We start from the raw sequence: 8,487 nt of genomic DNA, 5'->3' as shown, positions 1-8,487 counted from the left end.
AGCAGTTTTAAACATCTCATGATTTAACAGTGCTTTTGCTTCAGTTGGTCTTAACACATAAAAGTTTTTTTTCTAATTTAGTTGAATAAATAAGTACACCATTTTTTATAATCAACGCTTGATGCTATTCTATTGATGCATTGAAAATAATCCGGTGTTATGCCTTCTTAAACTAATAAACGCATTTTTTTTTATCTAATTAAACCCAAGTGCAAGTTTAACTAGAGTCCTAGTGAGTTCAGGGTCGAACTCAGGGATTATTTTCTAATGATGCGATGAAATGTATGTTTTGATCTTAATGCAATTTGTTACCAAATGAGGATGGGATGATTATCACAACTTAAAGTGAAGTAGTTTGCGGAGAGAAATGTAAGATGTCAATGAATGAAGTAGAGTTGAGAAAAATATCCACTAACACTTCCTTAGTAATGCATAAACCATGTGTTCAAGAAATTTACTCATAATCATCAGTTACACTTGTCATTGCGTTTAGCCACAACATCCTATTTCTAGGATGCATTCAATGAATGTTTCATGCAAAAGACGTATCTTTATTTATAAAGGTATTTCTTTTCTTGTTTAATAAGATCTAAAATCCTTTGCTTTTTTAAATAGTGATTAGTTCTATTTAGAGCAATCTCTCGACTTGATCAAAATAGTTTATGAAGCATGCATTAAATAAGTTGAATGCAAGTTTATGCTTTACTTAGTACATGGTAGTTTCATTTTTCTCAACCCATCATGAAATTAGTTGTTCATGCTTGATGGTAAGAAGATGGATAGATAAGAAAATATGATGAAATTCATATTGATAATGGAAGCTTTTCAACTTTACACAACAATATAAATATTAATGAATTTGTAAAACAAAGAGATAAAGATAGAAAGTCAAGCCATAGGTTGCAATCTCTTGCACCTTCTGACTCGTTGAATGACTAATTCATGGTGATTTTGAGGGTGGTGATGTCTTCCTTCCTCTTCTACAGATAGAAATTCTGAGCTCTCACTCAAGATTTCTTAAAGGGAAGGTTTGGAAGAAAGTGTTTATGGATGAGGAATGGAGATTTTTGTAGAGCTTGGCCAATTTTTTGGTTATCTCTTTATTTTTTAGATAGAAATCTTGTGGGCTATTTATAGGCATCAATAAGAAGTCTCTATGTCTCTTACTAATGATTATGTTGTGCATTAAATTTCATGCCTTATAATTTCGTTTGCCTTGCGTCAAATGTTCATTGGCGTTGTTGCGAACCTTTCACATCAACTACGAACTTGATCTTTTTTATTTGACCTCCACTGGTCATGCATCAGTTATATTGAATATCATGTCTCCTCTTATCACGTAGAACTATGTGATACCAAATTGCGTTTTAGGAGTTTTCTATGCATTCATGTGGTTGCAGCTTGCTTCGTCGCTTTCTTTTAAGTAGATTTTTGGATTCAAAAAGCGTAATTTTTATGATTTTCAAGGATTATGAATTTTGCATGCTTGTGATCACATAATATAATTAATAACATGATTTCCTTGTCAAGATACTACATTTTCTATGATTTTTCCTAATTATATAAAAGAGGTAAAATACCCAAATTTAAAACAATCCTTGGCCTTAAGCATATATTTAAAGTCTTAATATGTCGTGACTCACTTTGACGTGTTAGCTAGACCTCTCAAAGTGCCTCTCTATTCTAGATTCATTAGACCAATATTTTTCCTTGGCTTTATTCTTCTACTTATGAAATATTTCCATCCCTAAGATGTGGCCAGCTTATTTCTCAAAAATCACTTACCCATTTTTTTAAAGCTATCTTATATTTCTTTTTCAGAAATGGGCTTTTTTGTTCAAAATTTAACAAAAAGTTTCTCCTTGGCATGTTTATTCTTCTTAGGTTATGTGTTGATCCAGGCATCTCACCTTTGTTTTGACTTGCCCCCATGGGTGTCATGTGAACATCCAACTACGAGCAAGACACCCTTCTCAAACTCAACTCATGCCTTAGCAAATTTTTCTTTTAACACAGGCAGTTGAGTTACGATCAATTATTTTCTACGTTGATCATGATTCCCACCTTCATTTTGCCCCACGAGTGTCATGCAGACATGCAACTATGAGCGAGTTCCAATCTCAACGCTTTTTTTTTTTAATTTTTTTAAAAGAAAATATGGTGAGACAAGTAGATTTCAAAAACAAAACAAATTTGAACACATTAAGCTCAAACCTCTCCCACCCCTAAATTTAAAGGGTAGCAATGCCCTCATTACTGAAAATCGAATTATGCAATAGCTTCAGAAAGTTATCACAAAAGAGGTTTGAGATAAAGTTTGCACGCATACTAATTTCAAGAAATGTTTCCTAAGGCAAAGTCCTAAAGCTATGCACTAAAAACTAGTCATAACTAATCATCGCATTAGTTAGCAGGAGTATCATCATTGAGTTCATTTGTAAAATGCAACAATGCGAGGAAGAATATTAAGAAAACAGTAAAGATATATGGGAGACAAACGTAAAGAAAAGGCAAAGAAAATTGAGAACTTGTCACAAAATTAAAAGCAATTAATTATCTTTTGCGATCAAAGCATACAAAATATGAAATTGAAATTAAAAAAAAAAATCACAAAACACTCCCAAATTTAATTTTTGTCCGCATCATCATCGTTCGGCTCTGAAGAGGGTATGTTTTCATCCTCCAAAAATTGCAAAACGTTTTCAAGATGAAGGGGAATGGCGGGTCCAACTATGAGGCGGGTAATAAGGTCTTGAAAGAATTGTATCATGAAGTGGAATTGTTCCTGTTGCCTCTACATTTACTGGCGAATGAAAGTCTTTGTGGCAGTCTACTGGCACTGAATGGTTTGAACTTGGCATTGGAAAAATCTAAAACAATTGGGAGCTCTTGTTGTTATCGCCTTCAGTCGTTCAGCTAACTTATGATATCGCATTGTTGTTGCAACAACTCGTCGATGCCTCCCAAGATTGATTCTGGAGATCATCATGGAGGAATCTGCACCATTGCCTTGGACCTTGCGCTCCTTAGGAATAGGAGCCTTGCCTTTTTCGTTGGGGGAAGATGGAGGCGTTGACTCCCTAGGCGAGATTGGTAGAGAAGATTTGTCAAGAGAAAGAGGGCATTTGTTCAGATCAACGCCTAACCTAGGGAACTCCCTTTGTGCTAGTGATGGGATAAGCTCGACATCAGAGTTTTTTTTTTTTATGCAGGGAGTTTTCTGCCTAGGTTGAGATCTAGGGAACTCCCTTTGTGCTAGTGATGGGATAAGCTCGACATCAGAGTTGTTTTTATGCAGGGAGTTTTCTGCCTAGGTTGAGGTGAGGTAAATTTTTCGTGGTGGGGAGAAAGCGATCTTTCAACCTAAGGTGATATGACTGCTTTTGCTGGTGCTGTGATAACCTGATCATCTTTAGAACTAGGTGTTGTAATTACTTTTCTCCTTTTAGGTTGAAAAGGCTCGAAAGGAGATGAAGGCTACTTTTGTGGTCGTTGTTTTGGTTGATCTGCCTCAACTTAAGGCATTGGCAATCTCATTAGGTGTCGAAAAGATTAACTCATGAGAACTCCTCTCATTGCCACTTCTTCTCATTCTTTGAAAAGGCATTAAGCAACGTATAGCCTCGTTATCAGTGATGGGAAGAAGAGTTGCCTCCTTGGACTTGAAAAGGAACTCCAAATTTGGGCCATGATGATGTGAATGACATCTATAGAGATGTGTCGCATGTTGGAATAGATGGCCATCACGCGGTCTTTTTGAAATGGAGTGATTAGGTGTTGTTGGAGTGTTACCAAGTGCGAAGGTCTAAAGCCTTTGACAAGCACGTGAAGCCTCGATCTTTTCAAGTCAGTGATCTGGTGCTTGCTGTAAGAAGACCCATTATCATGACATACGACAAATAAGTTCACATCTAAATGGGATGGACCCTACGTCGTCAAAGAGGTCTACACAAATGGAGCATACAAGATCATCGATCAAAACGGATTAAGAATTGGCCCAATCAATGACATGTTTCTTTAAAAAATTTATGCTTGATAAATATAACAAAAAAGTTAATAAATAAATAAAAGCAACTCCTTATCATAAAAGTATAAACTATGATGCTCCTGACCCATATGAGCTTAAAAAGTGAACGACCCTAAAAAAAAACTTTGTATGAACTACGTTATGACTTGATCCCTGTCATTATAAAGGGTACATAGGCAACTTAAAGAAATTTAAGTTCAGTCACATGAAAAAAAGAAACATTCTTTTGAACTACGTCATGAATTGATTCCTTTCTTAAAAGGTACCACAACCACCTAAGTATGACACTTTAAGATTGATGTTGTTCATTCCCATTATTGAATGACACTTCAAATTGAAGATGGTCATCTCTGTTGAGAGCAACACATAAATTTGAAGATTTTCATCTCTACTTGGGGCAACACGACAAATTGAAGATGTTCATCCCTCATAAGAAGGTAACACAATAAATTAAAGGCACACACTTGGAATGGCGTTTTGCTTCATCTTCGAAGTCAAGTTTGGAGGCTTCACCATTCCCTCTTTGAAGTCAAGTTTGGATGCTTCACTACTTCTTTTTCAAAGTTCAAGTTTGGTGCAACTTCTCTACTTCTCCTCCAAAATGTTCTTCCCTACTTCCTCTCCAAAATATTGGTGCAACTTCACTCCCTCCAAAATGTTGGTGCAGCTCTGCCTCCTTTCTAAAATATTATTGCAACTTCGTCTTCTTTACAAAAATGTTGGTGTAGCTTCACCTCATCTCCCAAAATCAAGTTTGCTTCTCTTGGTTTCACCTCATATGCGAAATCAAGTCCGGTCTTCTTCACTCCACCTCATATATGATATCAAGTTCGGTTCTCCTGCCTTCGCCTCATATGCGAGATCAAGTCTAGTCCGCCTAGCTCCACCTCATCTATAGGATTGGGTCTAGTCTTCCTGGCTCCATCTAATATACGAGATCAAGTCTGGTCCGCCTAGCTTCGTCTCATATGCAAGATTAAGTTTTGTTCGTCTAGCTTCGCCTCATATGTGAGATTAAGTCCAACCCTTTTGCTTCTACACCAATTGCACAGTCAAATCCGGTCTGCCTTGCTTTGCTTCATCTACGTGATCAAGTCCAATCTACTAGGTTTCGAGTTAGGTTTACCAAGCTTTGCCTTCTATGCAAGATTGGGTCAGGCATTAAGGTTGAAGCCAATAGAGGGCAGAGATCAAAGTCGGTAGAGAATTGAATTGAACTTGAAACTGAAAGAATGTCCAAGTTAAGAACTGAAGCCAAGATCGATGGAATCCTCAGGTCGTGTACTAAAATCGAAGCCAATAGGGGGCGGTGATCAGAGCCGTTAGAGCATTGAGTTTGAAACCGAAAAAATGCTCAAGTCTAAGACTAAGGTTGGGACTGATGAAATCCTTAGGTCGTGTACTAAGATCGAAGTAATTAGAGAGCAGAGATCAGAGCCATTAGAGCACTAAGTTTGAAACTAACGGAATGCTCAAGTCAAAGACTGAGGTTGGGGCGGATGGAATCCTCAGGTCGTGAACTAACATTGAAGCCAATGAAGGGTAGAGATCAAATTCGTTGGAGCACTGAGTTTAAAAACGACGGAATGCTCAAGTCAAAGACAAGTGTTGGATCTGACGAAATCCTCAGGACGCGTACTAAGATCAAAGCTAATAATGGGCGGAGATTAGAGCCATTAAAGCACTATGTTTGAAACCGATAGAATGCTCAAATCAAAGACTAGGCTAAGACCGACGAAATCCTCAGTCGCATACTAAGATCGAAGCCAATAGAGCGCAGAGATTAGAGTCGTTAGTGTTGGGGTTGATGCCCTAAATCTCATAGGGTCCTATAGTTTGTAAACATTGTATGAACAAACTCTTATGTGATTAATAATGTATGATATTTTATTCACTTTGTCTATAAAATATGTGATATTTTAGTTGCATCGAACACTAACAAATAAATTAATATTCAAGGTTATCATTGTAACTTAAACATGTATGTGGACACATATAGGTGGATCATGTTTAAGTGATAACCTAAATGGTCTATAGTAGATGGATAAAGCTCGTTACCTTATCCTAGTGACACTACAAGTATGACCCGCTTTGTAGGTGTTATAATTGTTGTAAAGTGCTAGAAATGACCTGATCTTGATCATCCATGTATTAGACATGTAAGCGGGGATATTCTATACAAATAAATTTGTATAAAACCAGACAACGAAATTTTTAGTCTCGTTATATAACACCGTTCATAATAGAGACTTACATCACCAGGATGACCATAGGTAACATGACCTAAATCCTGAGTGAGTTGTTAACGCTTGCATATGAGGGCGGTCCTTTGATTTGTATGGGTGAGAGCTATCAGATCGTCGACTCAACAAGCCTACCATTTTTGGGATTCGTCTAATTAAGGAGCTGGGAACACAACTACAAAAGATGGAATTCACTCCTTCCTCGAAGCAAGGGTAAGTAGATAAATTGCTCCCTTAAGTATGAATCTAGGTCTTGAATAATGTGACGCCAAACCCTCTCTTGGCTCGAGAGGGGTTTAGTCATAGTAAGACTATGATCTATTGTTCATTAGAGAGATTAGTGGTACTTAAGGAGTTAGATGTAACTACGGGGGCAAAACGGTAATTTGGCCTAGTTGTACTTACGAGCAATTTGTGAAGGGTCATTGTACTGTTGATTTGTTATATCCGATGGACACAGAAATATCTATAGTGGGAAGAGTGCAGTTGTCGGTCTTTAGTAGAGTGCCCGACAGTTAACGAATGGTGGATAATATAACTAAAGAGTTTAATTAATTATTCACGTACTGTTGGAGCTTCAAGCTACAGGTCTATAAGGTTCCCTTGATAGCTCAAAAGGATTGTTAAGAATAAGTTTTTGGGTTAATTTGAATTGTTCAAATCAATAAGAGAGATTTAATTATATATGATATAATTGTTATTATCTATTTGATATATTATGGTTTAATTGGAAGAAATAAATATATGAATGAGATTCAAATATATTTTCTATGAATGAGATTCATAGTTGTTAAATTTAATATACATATGGTTTATATTACATTCCATAAAATAGGGAAAAAAAACTACAGTTTATATTGTATATGATACAATATTAAAACTTATATATTAAAACTATATCTCTTGAACCCTTTTTTCTTTGTAAAAAGCATGTTGTATTTTGTTATGAATGCATATCTCGTATGTTTATTGTAATTTATGTTTTCAATAAAAATTGAATTTGGACGATCCGCTTCCGCTCAAGAATCTCCTTCCATGTGAATTCCTTCAATTGGTATCAGAGTCAGGTTGTAGTTCTTATTCTAAATTACATTCTTGTATTGAAATCGTTTACAGTACTGGTGGGTTTTAGAATCTGCATTGCGTTTATATGATAAATCTTTGTGGATGGTTTGTTGATGGATGTTTAAGGGTGGAAGTCTCTGTTTATGGCTTTTTGTTTAAATTTACAAAGTTGTATTGTAAGGGCCCCTGTATTTTTGGGTAATAAATTGCAATCAAGTCTGTATTTGTTTAAGTTTTGAGTCGCTCGTGAGGCTTCAAAATTATATGGATAAGACGAAATGTGTTAGGAATGTCCTAGAACTCGCAGTTCGTAAATTTTGTGTTAAACATTCCATTTATCAATAAAATATATTGAGTATCTTATTCAATAAAATTGTTGATATTGCATTCTATATGAAAATCCAATAAACATATCCATGGCTATAGTATGAATACTTTAACTTTATGTAGTGACCTAAGCAGGATCAACTTAATAGTATATAGCCTAAATGGTCTATAAGTATATGGATGAAATTGGGTATCTCATCGTTGTAACACTATTGGATGCGACCCATTTTGTATAGGTAATACAAATGATGTGATCCACAGATCCTTCATGTAGAGACATGTAAGTGGGGGCATCCTATTCAATGAGTTTGCAAAAAAACTGGACCACGAAATAGTCATTTTTCCTTATAACGACCGTTTACTATTAAAATTGACTATTTCATATTTAAAGTAACCTAGGATAACTCGATCTTAATCCTGAGCTAGCTATGAACTCCTATTTATTCGGGATTGTCCTTTGATCTACGTGGGTGAGAGTAGTCCAACAGCACTGCTCAATAAGCCTTCCATTTTGGGGATAAGACCGGATAGATAGTAGGGGACATAGCCTTGCGAGATGGAATTCACTCCTACCCATCTTAGGGTTAGCATATAGGTTATTCTCTTAAGTATTGAATCCTGGTCTTGAACAATCAGGGTCCTGCCCTTTCATGATAGAGAGGGACATGATTCGTAAGTGGTATTATGAATTGGTTGTTCATTAGAAAGTCAATAGAAGTTTAAGGAACAAGATGTATTTCCAGCGGTAAAATGGTAATTTTGACCAGCTATAAATACGAACAATCTGTGAAGGATCGATTTATTGATTATGGTTAACATGGACAA

This window comes from Benincasa hispida, chromosome 10 (assembly GCF_009727055.1).
Source record: "Benincasa hispida cultivar B227 chromosome 10, ASM972705v1, whole genome shotgun sequence".
NCBI classification, from domain to species: domain Eukaryota; kingdom Viridiplantae; phylum Streptophyta; class Magnoliopsida; order Cucurbitales; family Cucurbitaceae; genus Benincasa; species Benincasa hispida.
Note: the sequence above shows the minus strand (reverse complement) of the source record.